General features: G+C 39.6%; 1 protein-coding gene and 1 long non-coding RNA gene across 2 annotated transcripts in view; one reads left to right on the top strand and one right to left on the bottom strand.

Moving 5' to 3' along the window:
• The first annotated feature begins 1,055 nt into the window (after positions 1-1,055).
• JAKMIP2 (janus kinase and microtubule interacting protein 2) overlaps positions 1,056-27,823 on the top strand; it is a 128,687-nt gene continuing 101,919 nt past the window's right edge. Inside the window, exon 1 of the mRNA XM_060765133.2 lies at positions 1,056-1,275. The gene's annotated coding sequence lies outside the window, so the exon portion shown is untranslated. The remainder of the gene's footprint in view (positions 1,276-27,823) is intronic.
• LOC137096052 (uncharacterized) overlaps positions 16,357-27,823 on the bottom strand; it is a 124,575-nt gene continuing 113,108 nt past the window's right edge. The window contains exons 2-3 of the long non-coding RNA XR_010909185.1: positions 20,313-20,456; positions 16,357-16,398 (exon numbers count right to left, since the gene is read on the bottom strand). This is a non-coding gene — a long non-coding RNA (uncharacterized lncRNA). The remainder of the gene's footprint in view (positions 16,399-20,312; positions 20,457-27,823) is intronic.

The raw sequence follows: 27,823 nt of genomic DNA, 5'->3' as shown, positions 1-27,823 counted from the left end.
AAGCCCCTCAGCCCCCCTCCCCCCGCAGCTACATACCTGTCTGGGATAAACAGAAAATCTGGAATCAGATCCTGAGATATAGGACATGTGTAGAAGGGCCCCTAGTCCCTTAGAATGGCTTTTACACAGGCCTTTGGTTAGTGGTTTTGGGGGGAGGGGTTGTGCTATTTAGTTACAATTTTATTGCTATCTTTTTAATGGACTGTTTCTATCTGCTTTCTTTTGTTGTTATTTACTTTAACAAGATCACTTTATCTGTTACTTTACTGCCTACGGTGCTGTGCGGAAAGGGAGGATAAAGCTCTAGATAATAGATAAAAAGGGGCCACAGGCAGGACACTCAGTTTCACTCTGTGGTTGATGGGAACTGTATATTTATGTCATATTTGCTGTGTGGGTTTAGAAAAGGGTAAGAATCTTACCATAATTGAAATGTCTGTATGTATTTGCAATGAACACAGAAATAATACACAGGATTTTTCTGCCTCCTCCATATTTATATACAGTTTATTGCTTGCTTTTGTCAGCAGCCAGGAAACATCACAGTAGATTCCCATGCCAAACAAATCCTTCAAGCTCCTTCAGTAATTGTGTCCTTCAGACTGACTTTTCTACAAAAAAAAATGCATTTAACCCCTGTTTCTCATTGCAAGAAGGGCGGTAAAAGGCTCCAATATTGGAACAGGGTAGGAGGGAAGACTGGGGGGAGTTTCCTCTTAATAGGGAGGAGGATTATATATAGGAAGCCTTGCTCTGACCTTCTTGGGTGAGAAATTCACCCTTCTCTCCTTGACATTGATAACAGCCATGAATTAAGTGATTTGCTTGCCTGTCAAAAGGAGATTTTCCTCTGTGGAGTGAGCTTGACTCTCTCTTCCAGCCCTCCCCATCACCACCACCATCCCCATCTCCTTGCTTCCCCTCCATCTTTTATGGCTGTTGCCATGGTGCCCAGAGAGAGCAAAGCACCGCAGCAGGGGAGGAGGAGAAGGAGGAGGAGGCGGTGCATGCTGCAATTTCGAGACTCTGTCTCTGTGAGCTCATCAACCTCCCTCCTCCTCCTCCTCCTCCTCCAAGGAAGGAGGTGGCTGTCTTGCTGGTGGGTGGGTGGTTTCCATCTTCAGCATCACCAAGCCGGAGGGAGGGAGGGAAGGAGGAAGGGAGGGGTGAATAGATGCTGATGTTGTGCTCTGAAGCCACCTCCAGAGAAGGGAAAATGGATCTGGCTCACCCATCCCTCCTTGCCTTTCAGCATCTTCCCTTAGCTTCAACATGGTGAGCATGATGAAATCCCAAACTGTGGGCTCCATCACTGTTTTTTTGGAAGGTGGGGGGTTGCAGTTTGGCTCGGGCTGATGGGCATTTGCTGCTGTTCTTTCTGTCTCTTGGCATCTGCATCCTAACCATGTAACAATGACTTTCATCTGAGCTGCCGGAAAGGGTGGGAGTGGAGGGGAGGGGGCTTGTGTGAGAGTGAGGGGGAAAGCAAAGATGGAGAGGGATTGAAGGCTGATTAGAGGCCGTCTCAGGAAATGTGACTCTAGGATTAATTGTAACAATCATCAGTCATAGGGATGCTTTTATATATGGTCATTTCCATTAGTGAAAAACATCAGGGTGTGCTGTAAATGGCTGTCAGGCTGAGAAAATGCAGTTGCTGTTTCTGATGGTTTTTAATTCCACCTTGTGATTTCCTAATACTGGTCCAGGCCTTAATGAAGTCCAATGTTCTCTAACCAGCTATAGCAATGCCAAAAATAGACAACCTCAGATCCTGGCCATGACTGGTCTGTGGATATGTTTAACATAGTGGTGGTTTATATGCTTGGTCTTGTATCATTTTTGTCGCATTGGTTAAAGATCTAGGTCAGATGCAATTTATATGGTAATGTGTATGTGTACATGTTGGTGTGTCTGTGTTTGCATATTCAATACACATCTGGAGTTCTTTGTAGCTTTGTATGTATGGTACATGTGCTGCTTTTATTGGCAGGGAGTGACTGACAGCACATTCCACTTGAGCTGGTATGAGTGATTTATAGTCACTTGGTTTCATTTCAGCCACTTTACGGCAGATCTATATTGTACATTTGGAATGTTGTATAGCACTAATTCACAGCTTCTTTCCATTAACTGTCATGGCTACTCTATTACTCTCGAGTCCTATGAGCTTTCTAGTTGCATCTGGGGAACCAGAATGCTAAATTAGATAGGCCTTTGGTCAGATCCAGAGGGGCTCTTCCTATATTCTGTTCAAAAGAAGGATAATCATTGAATAGAGTATTTAGGGAAGCTGGACAAATAATAACCCATATCTATCAGCCCTCCATTTTGATATTTCAGAAATAAGGGAGTCATATCACAATTTCTGCAATTTTTCCTCTTCATTCTGTGATTGAAATACTCCCACGATGGCATTTCATCTTCTTAGATTTTAGAAAGTAGGTTATTATGAAAATAAAATCATAATAAGTTCAATTCTGTATCACTTAGTTTAACAACAGAATCTAGATAGAGGCATCTATTATTGTGTTATGTCAAGGATGGGGAACATGTGGTCCTCCAGGTGTTGGACTACAGCTGCCATCATCTCACAGCATTGGCTGTGCCAGCTAGTGTTGATGGGAATGTTAATCCAACAGAACCTGAAGGGCTTCATATTTATTACTTCAGCCATACCAGCACAGAACTCTCCTGATATTTGGTCTGGGCCCATTTCTCATTCTTATTCTACCAAGAGAAATAAATCCAAATGTCAAGATGACATGATACCACATAAACACCATGTGTCATGGTAGCACTCATTCCAGTTGTAGATTCACAACATGACTGTAATAATTATTATTATTTAATTGACCAGTCATATAACCATTTCAGAATACAACATGAGTACAAGACGAGGCAAAAGGAGAGGACATCAGCTGACCTCAACATGACTGCCTAATAGATCTAATATCCTATGGAGGCCACATATTTTTCTAACAAAACAGGTGCCAGATATCAACAGCAATCTCAATAATTGTGTTTTAATGCCCACAGAAACCTCAGGGGTGGGGGCTAAAAGTTATCTCAAAGGAACAAATGTGCCTGTTTTACTTTTTCTTTCATTGAGAGGTACACAACTGGTGGTGTTCCTGATGCCAGACTGTATCTTCCATGATCCCTCACCATTGGCTATACCGGATGGGATTTAGGGAATTTACAGTCCAACATCTGGGAGACCACACATTGCCTTTGATTAGTTAGTTAAATTGAAATAGTTCCTTTAATACAAGTGGTTTTTTAAATATATATATATATATATATATATATATATATATATGAGGAAATAAGACATAAAATCATCAGATGATATTCTGTGGCATCGTTTTAGCCTTAGGAGAATTAGTTTTACAAACAATCCCTTAACTGGTACATTGGTTTTAAGGAAGATGGCATTTAATAAAAGAACCCAATAGTGATTTGAGATGGCAATTTGGAAAATTTAATATTTCTTTAATGTCAATGATGCGATCAGTGAGGTACAGACAAACAAGTATATGGTTCCTGTCCACTAGGTTTACAATAAAAAGACATTTCCAGAGAATTTATAGCACAAGAAACACACATGTATTTCTCATTCAGAGCACATTGCCTTTCAAGTTACTACATTTTCCTAAAAATACATTGCCTTTTTAAAGAAATACTCTTAAAATGGAGTGTGGATATGACAATCAAATGTTTTAACCATGTGCACATCCTATTGATATTTAGAAAGGAGCCAGAATTGACTAAATTACTGCTTATAAACAAACTAGATTTTTGCCAGTTATTTTTATAGGAATTTTAAATGTGGAGGGAAAGAAGTGCTAAGGGAAGTGTTAATCTAGGAATGGGTCCCCAATCACATTTCCAAAATCAAGTTAATTTGTACATAACTGCTAACATGAAACAGGATGTATGAACAGTACAAACTGATGAAATGATATAAAAATAAAAATAATAGATTGCTTGAGAAATTAAATATAGGTGCTTTGCTTTTATCAGATCTAATGCTGTTATTTTTTGAATGAAAGAAAGCCCTTGAAGGAAGGGAACCTATAGGGAGGAAACAGGAAATCCCTACCCCTTTCATTATAGTACTTGCTGTATACTATGAAGCATCCTTGAAAACCATTTGTTTATTTATTATAAAATACTATTCTTGTCCTAGCTACTGTATACACTACTACTAGCAGGTGTTATGTGGAATATAATTTCATATTCACAGAACAAGCATCTAGCAATGAGTGTCTTTTGGAGAAATGCTGACAAATCAAGAATGGACTTAATTACAGTTGGCTTCAAGGTTTGTAGGGGCTTGTCCTCTGTCCTGATGCAATATACACACAATGTCGTTGTTGTAGCAACCACCAGCTCCCTCCTCTCCCTTTCCAGCAGTGGGTTTAATTGATAATGTTGCCATAAAGAAAAAAAGGTATTATTACGTGGTGGCCAACTTATTTTTCAATGCATCGATAGAATGTGACTTCCAGGTATAGAGGAGAACCAAGCAAACATGTGGTAGGGTCCCATTAAAGCCAAGTTGCCTTGAATCTTTAGATAACATGGACATCTCTTTGCAAGTAATCCATCTTTTTTTCAGGTTCTTAAGGAGGGTTTCCAAAAATTGCATCTTGTAGCAGTATAATCTATGTTACCTTACACTCAACTATCCTGGTTTGTCAATCTACTCAGTGATGTTGATTGGCCATGTGAGTCCCAGTTTACATGTTTGAAAAGTTAGAGGTATGTGCCAATCTTGCAGATGAGTGCTTTTTGTTGGGCTGTGGTGTACCTAATTGAGGTGTGCCTATTGTTGCTGCCTTGTGAGGGAAAGCATGTTGCTACCTACCCCTTTTAAATTATGAGAATACAGAATATGCTTTGCTATAAAATATATTTGTATAAAATGTTATATGTTAGCTTCTAACTGCTTTGTGAAAGCTATAGTTGAAAATGAAATGCAATATAGCTCACAATAGACAGTAAATAGATTTTACACATGCCTGACTTTACATTACATGGATGTAGTGCTCTGATTATACTTGTAATGCAGTGACTGCATCCTATGTAGTTCTGGAGTCTAAATGTCTCCCTAAATTCCAAATTGCATTTTAGAAGACTTAGTCATAGCAGATAAAGGGGAATCTTAGCACTTCCAATGTGTACTGTGAAAGGGTGCCATGTCCTGACTGTGGGTAGAAGACTTTAAAGCCCTAGCTACATTTCCTTTTTACAGTCTTTTAAAAATCTATAAACAGGATTTGACTGGACAGACTTTCAAAGAAAACAGACTCCTTTGATATCACTTCATTAGAGAACTTCTCCTCCATAACATAGGACACTTGACAACCTTAGAGTTTATCTACACTGGCCACTAAATCTGCAACCAGTTCAAAGCAGTAATGCTCCAGACTGGATACAAAGGAGGCCACGCGCTCCATCCTCAACCCATGGCAATGGCAGAGTGAAGTCCTACTATCCAGCTGAGCTAAAAATCAGTTTGGTTCCTCTGGACTGTTACCTTATTTTTCCTGTTGCTATCACTACTGTTGGACAGTAATAGATTTCCAGAATTGCTCCTGCCCACTGCAAGCATCCCATGCTGACATCAGCAGAGGCCCCATATGACCAGGGGAAGAAGGGACCACCTGGCAACCCCGAAGGTGGTGACATGGGCCCCATCCACGCTCTTTTCCCTGAACTCATCTGTGCAGGAAAAAGGGAATTTCTTTGTCAGCCCACACATACAGCAGACTGGTCCACAGCAGTCCTGAACATGCTGTCCACACTGGGCCTAAATTGTGTGGTTACTCTGTAGTTTTGTGCAAACTCCAGAGCAACCCCTGACTTTCCTTAATGTGGGGCTAACTCAGATTATCCAGGTTTACTCCATGATAAGGATGAAAAGTCCATGGGCATCATGAAGATAGTCAGAAACAACTTCACTGTGAGTGTGGGCTATTGAACCCTTAGTTCTGGAACAAGGAAAGATGGAGTATATTATTTCAAAGACTCTAGGAAGTAAGTACCACAAATGGTGTCATTGTATCCTCTTTCACCTAATCTTTTTCAACCGCCCGGAGAATTTATCAAACCTACCAAATTTATGGCTTGAGTAAAGCAAAGTGTCAGCTGCTTCTTGAATGAGATTGTACAAACATCACTGATATGTTTAACAACATTTACTGCCAGAGTAGAAATATCACAGAAATAGAAGATTTAATCATTGTTGGTTTTATTCCTAATTTGATCAACAAGATTGTATATTTCATTTGCTTATATTTTCAAAATGAGAGAGTTGAAAGCAAATACTTTCCCACAGTATCCTGTTCCTGCATGTGTATTGCTCCTTTCAGGGCATGTTGGTGGAACAGCCAGCTTTGACTATTGCAGTTGATTCTTCTGTCCCTCCAGGCCCATGGGTATTCACTCACTGATCTATTTCTCTCTTATCAGTGGGAAGGGAATACAATAATATGAATTAAATAAGTGCTTGTATTATTTCTTATATGCATGGCATACAATTCTAGTCTTTATTATTAAGAGTTCAATCTATAAGGGAAACGGTTGGGGGTCATTCGTTGCCACAAAGGTTTATATCAGTCTATGAAAGATTTGGCCATAAAATTATTTTTCTAAGTTAAGTGCTATAGGATTCTTTTATCCTTTGAGTGCTAAGGGAAAGGCCACACATATAGTAAGAACAGCATTACTTGTCATACATTACTAGAAAACTCACTTCAGTGTAATCCTTTCCATTATTTTCAGCCACATGGCTGAAAACGTGAATATGCATATTTCTGTTCTAAGAGAGATAATCGCCTCTTATCTCACACACCTGTATTCCCATAGTATAGGATGATTTGTACACGCAACTAGTTTATTCAACTTTATTCTTCTATGCTCCTACGGTTTATTTTTTTCTATTGTGTCATGACTAAAAATAGGTTTTCCGTATAACTCAATATATAAAACCAGATTTTTAAAAAAGAACAACATGTAGGTCTCATATTTTTACCACTAAAATCCATATAAATGCCAATTAAGTGGAATGTAATCAGTGAATACAATACTTCTATACACTGAGATGTTCTGTATTAATACAGTGTAAAGGGCATATGCCAGACCCTCCATACAGGATACCTTTTTACATGTATTATTGTGATTATTGTAATATATGGCAAATAATAACAGTTTTCAATTGTTTATTTCTTAATATGTATGCTCACACACACCATACCTTCCAACATTTCACATATAAAAATAGAGACTCATGAGATTTAGCAACATCAACAAAAGTTCTTAATGAGGAAAAACACACAAGCTAAAATAAGCTGCAGTAGTTTGCTTGGTCTGAGTCTACTGGGAAGGACATGATTCTTCCCACACTTCTCTTCAACCCTCACTGAGTTAATTGAGCACAAACTACTTTTGCACTTGGAACTCTGTTTGCAGCAAATGAAGTAAGTTAAGAATGAAAGAGGAATGGAGGAAATTAAGAGAAACCAAGCTGAAAAAGTGAGACAGCAGAACTGACCAAGAGGAGTAATAGAGATTTAATCATGACTGCAAGCCAAATCAGGACAGTTGAGAGGTGTGATCCATGCATCATTGTTTTCTAAGGCTGGCGTCGTGGGGTATATTCCAGCTGGCATGGAGGGCAGAAAAGACCTTCCCTACTCATCTGTCCATAGACTCTCATTACGCTCAGGGTCATTCTGTGCTCTGCCAGAAGTGAAATATTAACAGCATGCTCACCTTTTGTGCAGCACAGCTCTTGACTGCACACATGAATAGGGAGCCAAATGTTTCTTAGCCAGCATCCACCTGAAAAAAGCAGTGGTGGTGACAGTTACAGCATCAGTTGCACAGCTGGATGGAAGTAATAGGCCATTTTTCTCCGCACAGAAAGATGGAACCAACAGCCTTTATCTGAAGGAATAAAATAGTTCCCAGGGACCCATACAATCTTGGAGCTAGCCTTGAGATTACATGTACACAAAAATCTTCCTGCCCAAAAGGTATGATACCTGTTTGTAATGATACACACTAATACTTGGTTTTAACAAGGTAGTATACAATCAATTTCAGCAATGTAATGTAATGCAAAACTATTTAACATTGAAAATATAAAAGGCAAGGACATATTTAACAATATATTATAAGCTAAAACAGATGTCAAAACCAAGCCTCCAAAACAATGGCATTCCATAATCAGGCGGTCCCAAGGAGGACGCTGTTGTTGTTTGCCTTCAAGTCATTTACAACTTTACAGGGCTTTCTTGACAAAATTTGTTCAGAGGGAGGCTACCTTTGCCTTTCTCTGAGGCTGAGAAAATGTGGCTTGTTCAATGTTAGTTTGTGGGTTTTCATGGCTGGACATGCATTCAAACCCTTATCTCCAGAGTCCTAATCCAGCGTTGAAACAATTATGGCATGCTGGCTCTCCAACAAAGAAGATGTGCCCTCTCACACCTTCTCATGCTCCTTTCCGCATTTCATTCTTTCTCACTGTCCCATCCCAGGCTACAGCTCTGTCAATTTGTCTGATGTGGCCTATCATTGAGGCATATACCACTGGGGATGAGAGACAGGGCCTTCTCCATGGTGGCCGCTTGGCTGTAGAACTCTCTCCCAAATGATATTAGATCCACTCCTTTCCTCTGACCTTTCAGAAAAAACTGAAATCCTGGCTTTTGGATCAAGTGTTTGTGCAATAAATGGATCAACTGGGAAAATAATGTTTTAGTGGACTGCAATGGACTGATTTGGATTATGTTTTGAACCAGCAAACCGTTTTTAATTGAATGCTTATAATTGTGTTAATTGTAACTGTGTGTTTTAATGATTTTTTTTTTGGCATCTACTAACTCCCTGCTGTAAGCCGTCCTGAGTCCCTCATTGGAGGTGAGAAAAAAAGATAGAAATGCCCTAAATAAATAAATAAATATACATTGATAATATAAAATTTAAGATTACAGGGCTGAAACGGAAAGCCTTGGGAGCACTGGTCTATTTCCTAAAACTTTCTGACTTTCATAAAACAGAGTGGCCTGTCAACAAAATTAACAGTGCTCCAATTTATAAAGTCTTATTTCCATTGAATTCAATGGTACTTGCTGCCCCTAACATTCCTTTCCATTGGCTGATGTGAGTGGCAGTCCAACACTATCAGGAGTACTGTACTTTGTCAAACTCCAACGTATCAAACCATTGTTTGCTATAATACATTCTTGTATATGTGTAGCGTACACAAAAGCGAGCTTCTTTCAGATGTATTCCCAGTAATAAGATTAAAGCCTAAATCATCTAGCATTTGTGAGACACTACTCAACAGGGGAAAGCTCTCGGTTTAAATATTAAGTGTTCCAGCCATGTCTTTGTTACTCCCCCAGCCCTCATTTTACACTTGGCTTCAAACCCAGATTAAAATCATTTAGGCTTCTTTTCAGAGTAAGCACAGTGTGGAGGTCTCCATGGTTGTTCATAGCAGATATTGTTTTTGGGGTACCTCAAACTCATGTAAGACTTTCCAGGATGCCCTGTCATGAGTGAGTCATGTGAACCAATTGAGTTTCACTCTCATTTTATTCATTCGGTGGCTGCATAAGATGTGCAGATAGGGGAACCCAAGGGATAAGTCTAACAAATATTTACTGCAGTTGCATGTAGTGCAAAGTCATTGAACTCCATTCTTCAGGGACATTTGGAAATGTGGATGGCTTTGATTTTACAGTCATTCCTGTCAGAACTCTTGCAACTGTCAAACTCAAATCATCACAGTCCAAAATATACTCCTAAACCCTGACCTATCACTTCTTCACATTTTTCATCTTTTCACCATTGCTCTTGGGATAAAGCATTACAGCCATCAGAAGAAAGTACAGAAAAGACAATCCCATTAGAATAATCAGAATTACATACACTTAGTATAAAATACTTTTATTGTCTTTATTTATATTTATATTCATGAATGTATTCATATTTAATGCTGTATGACCCATGTCCATTGAGCTATGGTCCCAGTTCCAGCCTTGCATTGAACCCTTTGATTGAAACACTTTGATTACATTATAATTTCCCTAATATATGTGATTTGAATATTTAAGCTAATTTTTCCACATTCCTTATGGAGAAACAGGGACCATACAGCTGCTTTATTAACTAGCACTAAAATACCTCATAATAATGTGTGGGTTTCACTTACTCTCTCTATAGTTCTTGTTTAAGAAAACCCAAGAAACATATTTATTTTCATTTAATTTCAGCAATGCTGTAATAATACTTCTTGAACTTCTACCCTAATGTTCAACAAACACATGGGGAAATGGGTTGAGTTGAGAATAAGCATACTAACGCTTCTTCCTCCATAGCTGACCTTACCGTTCTCCATGTGCTGTGGGTAAAAATTCTGCAACAAGAAAGCTATCCAATTTTGTACTGGTGCTCACCACACAAACACAGGAGTCTCCCCATAGCAGGTATTTATTTCCCACTAATGCATGGAGAATGACAAGGATGATAATGGGTGGCTATGTGGAGCTAGCATGCTCATCCACATGCTTTTCCTCCAGTGTTGATTACAACAAAATTCAAAACAGCTCAATGAGTTTAATTTCAAGTTGAAAAATTATATGCACTGGTCAGAAAAACATCAGTGTACAAAAACAATAATTCCTTCTGACTGATATGGACCAGACCTACCATTGCTACCTCTTGTGACAAATACTAGAGGCTGTGGAGAGGTCAATAGCAGGAGGCCCCATCGATTCCCCTCTGCTGGAAAAGAGAATAGTGTATTTCTAGGCATCTCTTATGCTAGCTGGCTACCCTGAAGTCCAGTTGAAGATGCTATCCCACCAGCAGTTTGAAGCAAGATGGGTCACAATGCAATGGATTCAAATTGCAGGAAAAAGACTCCACCTAAACATTAATAACTTCCTGAGGGTAACAGCTGTTTAAAAGTGGAATATGTTGCCTCACAGAGCAGTAGAGTCTCCTTCTCTGGTGGTTTTTTTTAGCCTAGAGTGTTCCAAATCTATGATAAAAGACATTGATATCTTGACTTTTACCTCATACAGTAAGCTGTCTTGGAATGACCTTGGGATTGATAACAGTACTAAGCCAACTCCTATATGAACATTTGCAATCAGATTCTGTAGCTCAGTTGTTCTTGGTATATCTGGTGTTTGGGAGTGACTTTTTTTTCATGGGCCAGGGACCAGTACCATATTTGTATGGTTGGCTGCAACTATTTCTTTCCAGAGATTTATCACAAAACGGTTGCTAACAGATCACTGACCAAAACCATTACATGGACTTTGAGAAGCACTACTTTAGTTAATGGCACCAAGTAACCATCCTTAACTAAATTACAGAACTAGATTCTGATTTTGGGAGCTTATGTAAAATTGGGATGTGTAAACTTTCAGGATCTGGGCCTGAGAGTCATTTCTCTCTCTGCATCCCATTCCTATCCTTCATACCTGTTAGTTCTGAGGCCTTTTGGGCCTGACTCTGAAAACACATTAGAACACATGCACAGAGTAATTATGCTGACATACATGCCCTCATGGCTCTGTATAGATGTTCATAAGATCATCATAATCTCCTAAAATGGATCTTACCTTCAACCTCTTCTTTTTACTGTCATAAAACATGGGCACCTATTGCCAAGATTTCATGGAACATGGATATATTTTTCCAACTATAATGGCAAGCATTTGTTTAAATGTCTTATTCCCCCCTATTTATTACCCCGCCACTCTGTAATGCTGATTTGGGGTTGTCTGCAAAATACCTAGGATTTTCTGCAGAATCTGGGATTGTTTGCAGAATGTCTGTAGAGTTGTCCTCTATTTGAACTACTTCATTAGACTGCATTCTCTGTTGTACCTGGCATGCTGCCTTTGCTAAGCCTCGGAGTAAAAAAATCACTCCATGAACAAATATTATTAAAATAACAGACAGTGCATCAGATGTCTCTTCTCTTAAACACTGGATATACTACCAAAGCATCACCTCTTGCTTTATCCATTTTGTATCTTACCCAGGTTAATTTCCAGGAGTCCTGACCACCTAATACTTCTTTCACTGCTGGTCTAGTGGTCTGTTTAGTTTGACTTTCCAGAATATGCTTTCCTTCAGTTCTACAGATAAGAGGGAAGTGTTGGTTATGTTATATAAGTTACCTTTTTGGGCTACAACTCCCATAATCCTCCAGTCAAAAGGAAAAGTTTCTAATTCCACTTGCAGATAAATTTTCCTTCTAGCAGGGAAGTTCCCTGCACCTTTTCCTTTTTTTCTCCAGTGACTCAAGTCACTTTTATCTTGTTGTCAGCCTTCCACATTAACTGAGGTTAGGGGAACAGGACCCTGGTGAAAGTGAAAACTACAAATAAAGATATTGCTATTTTTACCTCTCCAGGAAGGTCAAGATCTTCCAGCATAACTCTATCATCAGTTTTTGCTGGAAGCTGACCATAGAATCACATTGGATGACAGAGAGCAGAGCTTTCTAAACTGTGTGCTGTGACATGTTCATGGGTTGTTTGCAGTGTGTAGATGTGCCGCTCAAGCCTAACAAGACATCTCTGGAACTATGTGAAAGAAGCAATACATCATATATTTTAAAATATGTAGAAAAATAAAAAGTTTTCAATTGCTGTTACAATTTATGTATGTATCTGTTTCTCTTATAAGGGGTTGGTTCAACCTCTGGTTTGCTTTAACAAACCGAATTCCTGTGTTGCAACATTATGTACATCTAAAACCAATGTGAAATATTTGGAAAGCTCTGAACTCAAATTTCCTAGAAAGAATATTTTAATCAAATACATGAATAATCAATTCTGCAAAAGTCAAAACCATAAATGTGGAGGGGCAACTGTATATTTTTTCCTGGAAGGTAGAAGTTGCACCTTTCCCACTAGCTTAGTTCTTTGACAACTCGCAGAGGCAGAGTGTGCTTCCTTTCAACTTTCCTGTCCAAGGAAATCTCAGGACCGTTATCATTTCACCAACAATATCCATGTTGGGAACTGGACATATGCACTTTTTCTTTTGTAACTTGCCATATTTTTTAATTCTGTCAGCATGACTTCTTTATTATTTATAATTAACATTCGGGGAATTTAGTTGTCATGTTAGTGTTATTTATTTCTTTTCTTCATTTCTGCATTGAGGAAAGCCTCAAAATAGATTGTGTTATTCTTCTGATTCACCAGAGAATTTTGCAGGCCAGTTTATGTCCCCTGTACTACAGCCTGCCTGTCTTTTCTGTTCAGCACTGGATATAGCACCAAAACTGTTATGAAAACAGAAGCAACACTTGCCTTTTCCACAGTCACTCAGAGAAACATGCCATATTTTCTAGGTTGCTTTATTTATAATCTAAAAATGAGGATATTTTGGGGGGGGGGGGAGGGGACATATAGAATCATAGAGTTGGAAGAGACCTCATGGGCCATCCAGTCCAACCCTCTGCCAAGAAGCAGGAATATTGCATTCAAATCACCCCTATAAAATGTACAAATGTTTTCACAATTGCTGTCTAAAAGAAATAGTCAAAACTGAAGTAATTTACACTACAATAACATTTTATAGCTGAAAAAAAGGTGTTTCAATTATCCTTTGTGAGACAGGAGTGTAAGAAGCCTTTTCCCATGGAATGCCCGAATCGGAAATAACTGATTACTAAGGAAGGCTTCTTCATGGTTCTACTGAGCCAAAGATAATCATCACCCAAGGTACAAAAGCTTCTGTCTGAGCGTTTGAACTGCTTCAGATATTTTTGTAGGTCACAGACTGACCTATATGATTTTTCTCTTTGTATAAGCCATCGGCATCTGTTCCCAATGCATTAGTGGGAAGGCTGAAGGTTCTACGGAAATCTAAAAATGATTTGAGGGGGGCGGGGAGACGACTCTTCCAAAAATATTTCAAGTGATATCATTCCACTTTAATAATATTTTTATTTTCCCTCTTTTGGGTGGCAAAGAATTTAGGCTTTATAGCTTTGTTATGTGGCTTATCCTTTCTAGGGATAAAAACCTATAAAAAGCTGGTGCCTTGAAGTTTGCCATCTACAGCTGGAACCAAGTGCCTTTGCATGCTATGTATCTCCACGGTTCTATCTAAACTGCCATAGCAACATCCTATGGATTCCTGAGATTTGCTGTTTAGTGGGAGGGGGTAGGATTCTCAGAAAGGGAGCTTCTCTGGCACCTTTGACTAAACTACAGTTGCCAGGATTCCATAGTAAGCAGCCATGGAAGTTAAAGTGGAATCATAATGTTGCAAATGTCTTGAAAAACTCCTAGTTATTGTCTTATAATTTCCACAACATTAAAAGTCTATAACGCTTAACACATTTACCAACAGACAGCACCCAGTTGTTCTGAATGCACATGTTAGTCATGTTTTGCAACCTAATTGAGAAACCATTCTAATTATTATTATAATCTTCATAATCTGAGGTATTGTCAAACTGTCACCCTAGATTCACAGGAACATTAAATGTCCCCTTCTTTTGTGAAGTTTCTGGTAATTTAACTCAAATCAATTTTAAATAAACTGTTTAGATATGTGAATGTTATGTATGAAGAACCAAGCCGTAAAATTTTTATCTCAAGAGACAAGACTGATTTTTTTTTTGGGGGGGGGGGGGTGTTAAGCCTCAATAAGAATATTAGAATAGCAGTTCAAGAAAGTTTGCTTTCTCAAAGTTGCTTTTGCCAATGAAAGTGCTCCTGTTGGCTTTGACAGTTTCCATGGAGCTAGAACCAGCTCTGAAGGTTTTGTAGAAGCATTGTTCACATTTTAGAGAGACAGCCAATGATAATACAAATATCTGTGGCTTCGTAAACTCGTTTTTTAATTACTAGTCCTTTCACAGAGCAGCGAACAATGCAAAGGCTTGTACATTTTTATCAATGAACAAAATCTGAAGTGTTGTTGTTTTTATATACATGTTTTTACAGAATACAGACCTCATGGAAATTCCTTTCAATGATTCTATGGTATCAGTGAGGATATGTTTGTCTACTCCTGGTATTAAAAAGTGATTAAAGAGAAAGAGTGGTGTTGGCTAGACTGCATTGTTCTGTAAGCTATAATATCAAATTGTAAGCGTTATCTCTTGGTAAATTTAGATATCTGTTCCAGTTGCTGATGTTTTTTGTTTGTTTTTTGAGAGAGATGGAGAGAAAAAGAACTCTTATTTATTACTCTTTCTCTAATAATAATAATAATAAAATAAAGAAATAAAAATAAATACATCACATATACAATTCAATAACTCATTAACTTAATACTATTCCATGTCAATTTTTCCCATAATTATTTCCTTTTCTCCCAATCTTAAACCTTCCCTCCCACTCCCTTCCCCTTGGAAACAGCCTAGTTATTTATTTTAATATTCATTACCTTTCATGTGGAAGATCATTTTAATTGTGACTTTCAGTTCCTTGTTCCCTTCTATCCCATTCACATAATCAACCAGTTTGCCATAATGTCTCATCCATCTTCATTTCTCTAACCATTATATATAATATATACTTTATTTATATTCTGCTGTATCTCCCCGAGGCGACTCAAGGGGGATTACAGTACACATATACAGCAAACATTCAATGCCGATTATACAATTGACAAATACAGTACATCAACAGAGGTTAAGGCTTCCCATCTTTTTCCATCCCTGGCATCTGGAGGCTGTGCTTGACCCCAGTCATGGGGTGGTGCTGTCGCTCCATCTTCCATGTTGAGTGAGTTTTCTTGTCTTTAGACAGTCTCCCAATCAAATTGTTGACATGTCCACATGGGCGCCTTTTATTACCTCCCCACCAAAGCGGTACCTATTTATCTACACACATTACTGTTTTTGAGCTGCAAGGTGAGCAGAAGCTGGGCTGACAATTGGGAGCACACCCCCACCCAGGCTTGAACTGTCGACCAGCAAGATTTTCTGCAGCTGGAGGTTTAATCCGCTGTGCTAAAGCCCCCATATATATGCATACAACAAAAATACCACTTGTATAACATAAACAATGATATAATTCAACAACAGTATATAAACACGTTGCACTGTTAATCTCACAGCGACAACAAACAATATGGTGCAAATTTATAGTACAGTCGTATCTTCTTATAAGTAGCTTGTGGATCAGCCGACCACGACCGGTTTCGGCCTACCTCAGGCCTTCCTCTGGTGGACTGAAATTAATGTACAAATCAATGTTTTACTCCAGTAGCATACATATAGAACATCTGTATCATTAAATATCATAAGTTACAATACATTTAAGTACTTACAAAGTTATACACTTGAACAAATTCTCCTCAGGAGATACAGATATTTTGAGTCAGTGATGTCTACATCAAAGAAACGAAATGTGGATATGAGAGTTTGAAAATTACTATGTTGAAAATGATTATATTGTAGAAATACTTAATATTCAAGTATTTTACACATTAAGAAATTAGTAAAGTCTTCACACTTGTTATTGCATCAATATTTGTTGATCATATCCATTAAATACCATAAGTTACAACACATTTGAATACTTACAAAATTATACACTTGAAAGTTTGTTCTCCTCGGGAGATACAAATTTTTTTTGGTGGTGTCTACATAAAAGGAACAAAATGTGGCTATAAATGTTTGTAAATTACTATGTTAAGAATGGTTATTTTGTAGAAATGTTACAGTATTTTACACATTAAGAGAGTATTCACATGATACTCTGCTCTAAGTTGAGTTCTGGCTGCGAGTATGGGAAAGATCTTTGGTTTCCCTCTATTTAAAGGGAAAGGAATTACTTCAGGTGAAAAAGGGAAAGCTCAGTAGGAGCCATAGGAGCAAGGGTTTTGAGCAGCAACCACCAGATGGCACTGTGGGTGCTCTCCATGTATTTAAGTAGGGATGCATAGTATAATTGAGGTCCAGAAATTATGTGTAACAGTTGTACAAATTTGGTTCATTCAGACCATGTGGGTATTCTGTCCTTAATCTGAAAATCCAGTATGCTTCTCTCCGTAGAAGTTTATTGTGGAAATCAATTTGTTGGGAATGAGTAACCACTTCCAGGCTATGGAACTTAAAGGATTCTGGGCTATGGCGTAAATAATCAAAGTGTTTGTAGAGTATAGACTTCCTGGAATTATTTCTGATTTTACTCCTGTGTTCAATTATCCTTGATCTTATCTCTCTGCGAGTTTGACCCACATAGGAAAGATTACAACTACAAATAAGTAAATAAACTAATCCCTTCGAGGTGCAGGTCGCAAAATGGGAAAATTTGAACTCAAATGATAGGTGTGGATGTACGAGAATTTTAGTTTCCACCAGTAGCGAACAAACTGAACAGTGCCCACAACGGTAATTGCCGACCAAAACCGACCTAGGAGTCGGGGTTCTGTGGGTTACATCTGAGTGTACTAATATGTCACCAATATTATGAGTCCTTTTGTGTGCTATCAATGGGGATTTCTCGCATCCCGGGATGTCTCTTATAAGATTCCAGTATTTTCTGACTGTTCTAATGGCCAAATTAGACATGTTTGTAAGAGTAAGTGGCCATATCAATCTATCAACTTCAGGACCCCATATATATCCCTTTTCTCCATATAAAATCAAATATAATATAGTCCAGTGCATTTTTAGTTACCGATTTTGAATTTGTAAAGCTGGTTTTGAACTTGCAAACCTAAATCTATAACTTCTGTAAATTCTATTCTTGTAGTCAACTAAGGCCAATCTCTTTCTCTTTCCCTTGCTTCCTTCTTTGAATTTCTATAAATAGTTTCTTCTGAACACATTTTTTCCTATTGACTTAACTATCACTATGACATGCAACAGTCATTTCACAGATGTAAAGCAGGACACATATGTTCAAAGTCATCAGAAGGTGGTCAAGATGGCAAAAGTTATTAATATGGAAGAATGCACAAGCTAGGAGAGGTTGCAGCAGTTTGCCCTACTGAAAAGGGCAAGATTCTCCCCTTCCTTTCCTTTTAAAACTGCTGAGTAAATTGAGTGCAACCTAATTTTATGTTTTGACTACAGTTGCAAACCCAGTTTTTTGGTGTGTGCATGGTCTTAAACTAGCACACTCAAAGGCATGTTTTTTAAAAAACGGTGTGTTGTTTTCACGGGACTTGAAATAGCTGTCAATCTAAGACTTTAAAAAATGTTTCAAATGTTACCTATTCTTTTACAGTTATTTTTAACAGCTTAGGTTTTTAATACTTGTGTTCTGTCACTAAATAATGCATATTTTAAATTCATTTTTGATCTGTAGTTAATATTTGATTTAAGTATATCCATTTTAAATGTTTGGTTAAATGAGCTTCCCTCAGGTCACTACTTAACAATAACAGCAGTAACAATGGTCAGAAAGGCATTAACAACTACTAGAAATAATGACAGCCTAAATTGTGGGGGGGAAATACTCCAAAACTGTGTACAAAAATAGGAAACCAATGGAGGTGAAGGATTAAAATGCAGGTTGAAAACAACACATTGGAGAACTTGATAGTTTCTCATGCCAGCTCCATCGGCTGAAATGTCTTCTTCTGAACAACTATTAAATGCTTAGGAGTCGTGTCCTCTTTTACAGCTGGCAATCTAATAGTTAATAGGTGGCCAAAAGGAGGATGAAAGGAAGGAAAGCTGTTATAAAATGACTCTATGATCAATTTGAAAATCGAAGAAAAATACGTTTGAAAGAGCATTTCACATTTTACAAAAAGATGTTACCAGCAGGAGGTAACCTGAAAAGTATTGGAGCAGAGCAATCTGGTGGCAGTCAAGAAGACACCATGACAGAGGAAGTGCCTTTTGCCAAGCCCAGCTGTGGCAAAATGACTTACTGGTTTTTCTTTCATTTCTCTTTTTTTTTTCTTTGAAGTTTTCTTCACATTAGTTCCAGTAAGCCTCCTCATCTTCTGTCTTGGAAATGCCAGAATTTGAAAGTTCTTTAGATGAATTCAGCTTCCCACCCTTTTCTGGCATTAATGAGACAGAAAATGACATTCCGTGTCTTGTCTCTAATAACTGGCCACATGGACATTCCCCAGCATAGATTTTTTTTAGAAAAGTGCTTCTCGATCCTTCCTATGTGGGAGACCAGCAAATATTAGGGACCAGCATCTTCTGCCTTCCAGATTCCAAGTATGAGTAAGGTCCCTTCTACACTGCCCTTTATCCCATGATCTGATTCTAGGTCATTTGTTTATCCCACATTATCAGGTAGTGTAGGCTCATATAATTCAGTTCAAAAAAAGATAATCTGGGATCAGATCCTGGGATATAGGGCAGTGTAGAATGGGCCTAACAGAGAAACCTGGCCCCTGTTTCTGCAGCTTCACTGCTCTGCTACATGGCACTGACTTATTTGTGAGGTGGTTCAAGATGGTTTCTAAAGAAGTTCTAATGGAAACCTGATTGCCTTCCATGCATAAAACTTGGGAGCTGGGATCATTTTTTCACATCCTCAGTCAAAATTGTTTCATTTATCATAGAATACTGTGCTGTGGCCTTCCCCATCTCATCCTACTATTTGAGATACTAACAATGCTCAGGAAATGGAAGTCTAACAGTGGAGGCTTCCAGTGTTCTTGTTCCTGCCAAAGAAAATATATTGTGTGCAAATGTAGTATAGTAATTAAGCACTGGACTGCAACTTTGAAGAGCAGGCTTCTGACCTTGTCACACAGCTGCCGAGGTGCTTCGCTTTGTAGAGGGGCGTGAGTAACCCAGCCCCCCACGCCCTGCATTACCCAGCTCCAGCTGAGGGCGATCAGATGGGAGGGAACATGAGCACGCCTGGAGCACACGGGTCCCTCCTATGGATTCCAATGACAACACGGGAGCCCTCCCATGTTGCCCTGGTGGCAGCAGTGGTTTTGTCTCCTGATTCCTCATGCTTTTTTAAAAAATGTGTAACTCTGATATTACAATGACATGATGCCGCCAGCCTCTAGTGCTTGCTTTCATCCCAAGCAAATTAAGCACCATAGTGATCCTAGATGCTTCACTGCTTGGAGAAGTGGGGGAAACTTCCCAGTAATGTCAGGACTGGGATTTACAGCTTTCTCAGAGAGAAACTGAGCCTTGAAAGCTGGTGAAAGAGTCAAGATTGAGTGAATAAGAGTACTCCTGACAATCAGAGCATTGCAGCTGTAGTTTTTAGGAAAAACTCAAGCAACCATGAAGGAGAGTCTGGAAGCTGCAAATCTGGAGAGGAGCCATATTTGATCAGTGCCTGCAAGAAGTCAAAGCTGACCTGGAAGATTAGCTGCAGAGACCTCAGCCAGCCTTGAGATGTCTGAAGAGGCCAATTAGGACCATGATCCCAAAGGAATATTGCAGTCAGATACTGAGAATTAAGAGGCTTTCTTGATTTTGAGATGCTTGTTCCAGCTGACACCTGGTAGAAGGGAGAGGAAAGGGGAAGAGAGAATAGAAATGTCTATGAATGTGGCAAGAGAATCAAATATTCTCTGAAAAGTACTGCATGTCTTTCTTATGGTTGCTTACCAAGCAGTGTAGACCACCCAAAAACTGAAAGAGAAACACTAGGAAATTTAACATATCCCTGCCTTTTGGAGGTAACACTGTTGAGTGAATGATAAGTGCAAAGGAAAATGTCCTTGCGGTTCAAATGGAAAGGAAAGCTCATCTACAAGAGCATTTAATGCGGCTTGAAACTGGTATTAAAGAAAATAGTTTCACTGTACAGATTATTACATTGGAAATCCTGGAGCCAATTTGAGGCCTCGATGGTGATTGCATAAACCACAGGGCATTAATTGCTTTCTTTTGCATGTTTTTGTGGAAGTTTGTCTGACCATCACAGTTTAAACTAGTTTCAAACTGCATTAAATGGTTGGTGGAGCAACAATCAGATATTGAGTCTCATGATCTCTGACTTTGAAGAAGCTGTTCCCTGAACCCTGTAGCTCTACTAGCATGCAGGAGTTGCTTGCCATAGGAAAACAATCGGCTTTCCGAATTTATTTGCCATCCATTTAGTTTCCTTACATTGTGTCTGTCTGGCATGTTGATCTATTCTGGAAATAATGCCCAGGAAGAGCAGCTAATGGCCAGCTGAGGCATTTACTTTTTCACTGCTCACTCCAGTATGCTTTGACACGTGTAGGCTTTAGGCATTGGCATTTGCTTCCCCAAATTTCTATGTTGCAAAGGTGCTATGTTTAGCAGATAGTTTAGCAAAATATTATTTGTTCCCTTCATCTGAGCAAATGCAAAGAGACTGCTCGAATGGTGGACTCCAAAAGAGGGCCTAGACAGAGGAGGATAATTCATTTTATGGGAGGGGGAGAGTTGAAGGAGTTAAACCATTTTCCCCTGTTTTCCTGTTATTCCCTCCACCCATTTCACCATAGCTGAAACAACCATTATTCATGATATGGGGAAAGGAGGGAGAATAACCAGTGAAAATGGGGAAAATGTTTTTCCTCCTTCATCTCTCCCCCCTCCCATAAAATGAATTATCCTCCTCTGTCTAGACCCCCTTTTGGAGTCCACCCAGGTAATGGAACAGTACTCAAGAGGATATGTGTTTGTTTATCTAGTCATATAGCTACATCATCTGAAGTGTGTATGGACAAACTTGTTGACTTTAGAAGGACTGCAGAAATGTTCGTTGTGAACTATCACAAATACCTGGATTTCTGCTGCTGCCCACCTGAATTCCCTTTACTGTACACTTCCCATGTACACTCTCCATGCTGCTATTTCTAGGGTCATACCAGGAGAGTGCTTCTCAAGCTATCAGATGTGAGGGACTGGCAATTATTATTTTTCCCCAATGTGCCACACATACCAGGGTCACATATAGATCTATATGTTTGACACAAAAATGGAAATATAAGAAAATATTTTTGTTTACCAATACTGACCTGACTGGTTATGTTAATAACTTTATTTATTTATTTCGAACATTTTTACCCTGCCCTTCTCAACCCCTAGGGGGACTCAGGTCGGCTTACAATTGGCAACAATTCAATGCCGCTTCATAAAATACAATAGCAAAAATAGCAATTAAAACCATGAACATTGAAATAAAAATTAAACAGTGTACTTACGATCCATTGCACAGAGTAACCTGGTGGACAGAGCTGAGAGAGGTTAACCCCTCCCATCTCATCCAACCAGGTCTCTGTTATACAGGCCAGGTCAGCTTGTTCTTCACGAATTAGATCTTGGATGGTAGATGTTTTTCCATTCACTGACCTAGCATTAAACAGCACCACTCTTAACCTAGAGGGAACGCCGTCCTGGCATCTCAGCTGTACCATAGCTTTGAATAGAATATCTGAAGGTTTTGTTTGTTTGTTTTTGGCAGTGTGGTAACCTTAACTTATATTTTTCTGTGTTATTTTTGCCTTTGGTATTAAATTTTCTGATACAGAAATAATGCCCAGGAACATATCTGAGGTAGACTTCATATAAATAAAAGTCTTTATCAAACTATGATAAAATAATCAAAAATATATTTTTAAAAGAAGTCTTTCCTCTTTACCTTAGGAACCTTTGCCTTTTTACCTTATGATAGCTAACCACAGTAGAGAAACAAGGATTCCTGCACAGGAATTGCTGGGAGGTGAGGCATTAATGAAGCTAAAAACTTCCTCTCAGCGATCCTAAAGAAGAGGGCTGTTTTGTTGTGTCATATTTCTAAATTGTTGTTGTTAATTGCCTTCAAGTCAACACCAGTATATGGTGATCCTATGGATGAAAGACTTCCAAGTTATCCTGTAATCAACAGCCTTGCTCAGGTCTTGCCAACTTGAGCCTCTGTCTTCCTTGATTGAATCTGTTCAAATGTAATGCAGTCTTCCTCTTTTCCTATGAGTCAAGGCTCTCATAATATCGCCAAAATGCTACAGCCTCTCGTCTTTGATTTTAGGGAGAGTTAGGACTGATTTGTTATAGGGCCCACTTATTTGTCCTTCTAGCAATCCATGTTATCCACAGAACCACATCTCAAATGTGTTTTCTTCTCATCAACTTTTTTTAAACTGTCGTATCCTTCTTAGAGATGGGGAATATGATGAGATGGATCATTCTAAGTTCAGTGTTCAATATATTTGTATTCTTCAGGATTTTGTCCGTTTCCTTCATTGACGCCCTTCAAAGTCCTGGTCTACTTCTGATTTCTTAGTTGATTAATGTTTGAACCAAGGTATGGGAAATCTTGAACTATAATAATAATAATAATTATTATTATTATTATTATTATTATTATTATTATTATTATACCCCACCTCCATCTCCCCAAAGGGACTCGGGCGGCTTACATGGGGCAAAGCCCGATTAACACAATTAAAACATAACAAATTTAAAATACAAGCAACAGTATAAAACAAAATAAAAAGATAAAAACAACATTATAATAATCTATAAAATAGGCATCAGAACAACAGCCAATAACACATTCAGTGTCTCGTCACAGGTGGGTGAACTGGTTCAACATTTTAGAGGATAGGGCTAGTGTGAGTAAAGTGCATAAACCATATAGCAGCAATAAGGATAAGAGCAATATAAAATAGGTCATTATAGTTTTAGATACAAACAGTAGTAAAATGTGAGGACAAGATTTGTCTTTCAAATTGTTGATGTTCCTATTCATTATCTACTTTAAAGTTATGTAAATTATTTGTGGTCATTATGTTTCTTTTCATAACGTTCAACTGAAAACTTGCCTCTTCACTTTATGCCTTGGGTTTTTTTCAATCATCTTTCTAGGTCTTTGTTATTTTCTGCTAATAATATGGTGTCATTGGCATACCTTAAATTGTTGATGTTCCTTCCTCCAGTTTTTATGCCTCTTTCCTCTGGATACAATACTTTTTCCCAAATTATATTTTCAACATGCAGGTTACACAGATAAGGTGATAAAGAGCAACCTTGCCTGACCCCCTTGCCAATTATAAACCATTCTGTTTTGCCATATTCAGTTCAAACAGTAACCTTATGACACGAGTACAGGTTGTATTTTAGGGCAATCAAATGAAATTGTATTTAAATCCTTCAATATATACTGAAATCTTTCAGTGCACAGTTTAATTAAGGGCCACGTGACTAAGGAGAAATTTAAGAAGGTGACATTTGAACCTACTTCTTTAGACAGCACAAATGATTATTTTCAGAATTCACAGACATATTTATTTGAAGGCAGTTATGGTTCATTAACACCTATCTTGAAAGAATATTTCCTATTATATCCCTACATTTCCCACAGTTCTAGCAAACAGGTAAAGTTAGTGACTTAGTTTTCTCAGATATCACAGCTGTTTGACTTTGGACAATTGTTTTTATTACTGATGGACTGAACTCTTCTTTATAGGGAAAGATTCTAACTGTTGAGTTTTTTAAATAGAATTAATAGAATTAATAAACTGTTTGAAATAATGGAGAGAATAATTGTAAAACAAATATGACATTGAAATAGGAATAAGAAAGGATACATAATATATAAAGCAAAGAGCATGAAATATTTGCTGCTAACAGAGCCAACCCTACCTTTGAACAAAGTAGCTGCTTTGACACTTTACCTTCCATCTGTCCAGGTTTGGCAGGCATATTTTCAGGTAATCCTGTCATCCCACTTTTTAGCTATTTTTAAATGTCACAGTTTCTCTCCTTCCACATTTCCCCTCTGTCTCAGGGAAAAAGCAAACTGCTGCAGTATCTCCTAGGACCTCTTCACACAGCCTTTTTTGGCTGTGCTGTTTCACCAGCAGTCACTGGTGAATGGGAAGGCACGCAGGATGGCTCATGGTACCCCATGTGCCCTCCCTCCTTCCACCATCATACAGTGGGGATGGGCCAGGGTGTGTTGGCACCCTGTCCCCATGAGATGGGAGAAAGAACGGCAATGTGAGGCAACACGTGTTGTCCCGCCACCCTTTCCCCCATCATATGGGGAAAGGGAGAGGAAAGAGCAGGTAGCTCCATTGGAGCTACCCAAAATACACTTTCCTCCCCATGGTGGTGACGGAAGTGCCTTTCAGTGCTTCTACTCCACTTTGAGAGGAATGTGGGCAGAGCCAGCTGAGGTTTATGATATTTATATGTTTTATTGTTTACTAATTGTATTGTTTGTATATTGTTGAATTGCAGCATTGAATTATGCCAAACTATGTAAGCCGCTCCGAGTCCCCTTCAGGGTGAGAAGAGCAGGATATAAATATAGTAAATAATAAATAAATAAATAAATAAATAAATAATGTGAATGAAGTAATTGCCAATCTGCCAAGAGTGTCTCCTGAACTCTTAAATATCATAGCCTTCAAATAATCACCTTAAATTGACATGTGAACTTAAACATCAACTGACTTATGCAATATTTATGTAGATGTTGTGTTTACTGAATGGAGTACTCACACCCCATAGAATAAATTATGTCTAAAAACCTTTCCTCGTATTTATTTATTTATTATTTATTTCAATTACTTATACCCCGCCCTTCTCACCCCCAAGGGGGGACTCAGGGCGGCTTACAAAGAACGGCACAATTCGATGCCTGAATCAATAAACAAACAATACCTACAACAATTTAGACAGTTAACAAGTTAAAACATTAGTACATAATAAAATAGCAAAACAATCTCATGCTCAGTGTTCAGAGTTCCGTACATCCATTCCATTCCATTCGTCCATGTTTGTCGTCAGATCTTCCTTTAGCTGCCAGCATGTCCAAAAGCTTGGTCCCATATCCAGGTCTTCAGTTTTTTCCTGAACGTCAGAAGGGAGGTCGCTGATCTAATCTCCCCGGGGAGTGAGTTCCACAGGTGAGGGGCCACCACTGAGAAGGCCCTGCTCCTCGTCCCCGCCAATCTCACTTGTGATAGTGGCGGAGTCGAGAGTAGGGCCTCCCCGGACGATCTTAAATTTCGAGATGGGATGTAGAGGGAGATCCGTTCGGACAAATACACTGGGCCGGAACCGTATAGGGTTTTGTAGGTTAAAACCAGCACTTTGAATTGTGCTCGGAATTGGATCGGCAGCCAGTGGAGCTGACGTAACAGGGGGGTGGTGTGCTCCGATGAGCAATCTGGCTGCTTCTCGCTGGACTAGTTGTAGTTTCCGAGCAGTCTTCAAAGGCAACCCCACGTAGAGTGCGTTGCAGTAATCCAACCGGGATGTGACAAGAGCGTGGACCACCGTGGCCAGATCTGACTTCCCAAGGTACGGGCGCAGCTGGCGCACAAGTTTTAATTGTGCGAAAGCTCTCCCGGCCACCGCTGAGACCTGGGGTTCCAGGCTCAGCGATGAGTCCAGGATCACTCCCAAGCTGCGAATCTGCGTCTTCAGGGGGAGTGTAACCCCGTCTAACACAGGCTGTAACCCTATACCCTGTTCGGCCTTACGACTGACCAGTAGGACCTCTGTCTTGTCTGGATTCAATTTCAGTTTGTTAGCTCTCGTCCAGTCCGATAAAGCAGCGAGACACCGGTTCAAGGTCTGGACAGCCTCCTTGGTGACAGGTGGAAAGGAGTGACAGATTTGGACATCATCTGCGTAGAGATAACATCTCATTCCGAAACTCCGAATGATCTCTCCCAACGGCTTCATGTAGATGTTAAATAACATTGGGGACAAAATTGAACCCTGTGGGACTCCACACAACAACGGTTGTGGGGTCGAACAGGTGTCACCCAGTAACACCTTCTGGGTCCGTCCCTCAAGGAAGGATCGGAGCCACTGCAAAGCAGTGCCCCCGAGCCCCATGTCCATGAGGCGACCCAGAAGGATACCGTGATCGACGGTATCGAAAGCCGCTGAGAGGTCCAGCAGAACTAACAGGGACACACTCCCCCTGTCCAGTTCCCTGCGAAGATCATCTACCAAGGCGACCAAGGCTGTCTCAGTTCCATGTCCCAGCCTAAAGCCAGACTGTGCCGGATCCAGATAATCAGTGTCTACCAGAAACCCCTGGAGTTGTGTTGCCACCACATGTTCCATGACTTTGCCCAAGTAGGGAAGATTGGAAAATGGCCGATAGTTGTCGAATTGAGTGGGATCCAGTGATGGTTTCTTCAACAGCGGTTTTATAATAGCTTGTTTTAAGCTTGCTGGAAATTTTCCTTCCTGTAAGGAGGCATTAACCATCACCTTCACCCACTCCGCCAAACCCCCTCTGGCTTCCTTGATCAGCCAGGATGGGCAGGGGTCTAGGATGCATGTGGTGGGTCGCACCTCTCCAAGGATCCTGTCCACATCCTCAAGCTGAACCAATTGAAAAGAATCCAATAAAACTGGACAAGCAGATGCTCTCGTTACATCCCCAGAGACTGCCGTTAACATGACATCAAAACCCGACCGAATCCGCTCAATTTTATCCGCGAAGAATCGAGCAAATGCTTCACAGCGAGCCACCGAGTTGTCCGAGGCCTCGCTTTTTGGCGGATTTAACAGGCCCCTGACAACTCGGAAAAGCTCCGCCGGACGATTCTTCGCAGATGCAATATTGGCTGTGATGAATGTTTTCTGAGCTGCCGCTATTGCCACACTGTAGGACCTTAAAAAGGCATTCAGGTGGGATTCTGGTGCCACACGCACTCTAACCTCCTCTTCTTTCGCTTCATCGCTGCCAGCTCCTCGGTGAACCAAGAGGCTGGTTTAGCTCGAGAGGGGGCGTTCCGGAGCGATAGTGTCAATTGCCCTGGTCAACTCATTATTCCAACGAGAGACCAGAGCATCGACAGTATCACTAGCCAAGGAGGTGGAAAGATCCCCAAGAGCCGTCAGGAGTCCATTTGGATC

The sequence above is a fragment of the Anolis sagrei genome, chromosome 2 (genome assembly GCF_037176765.1).
Source record: "Anolis sagrei isolate rAnoSag1 chromosome 2, rAnoSag1.mat, whole genome shotgun sequence".
Lineage (NCBI taxonomy): Eukaryota > Metazoa > Chordata > Lepidosauria > Squamata > Dactyloidae > Anolis > Anolis sagrei.
The sequence above is the reverse complement of the archived record's forward strand: the minus strand, read 5'-3'. Positions and strand labels throughout refer to the sequence as shown.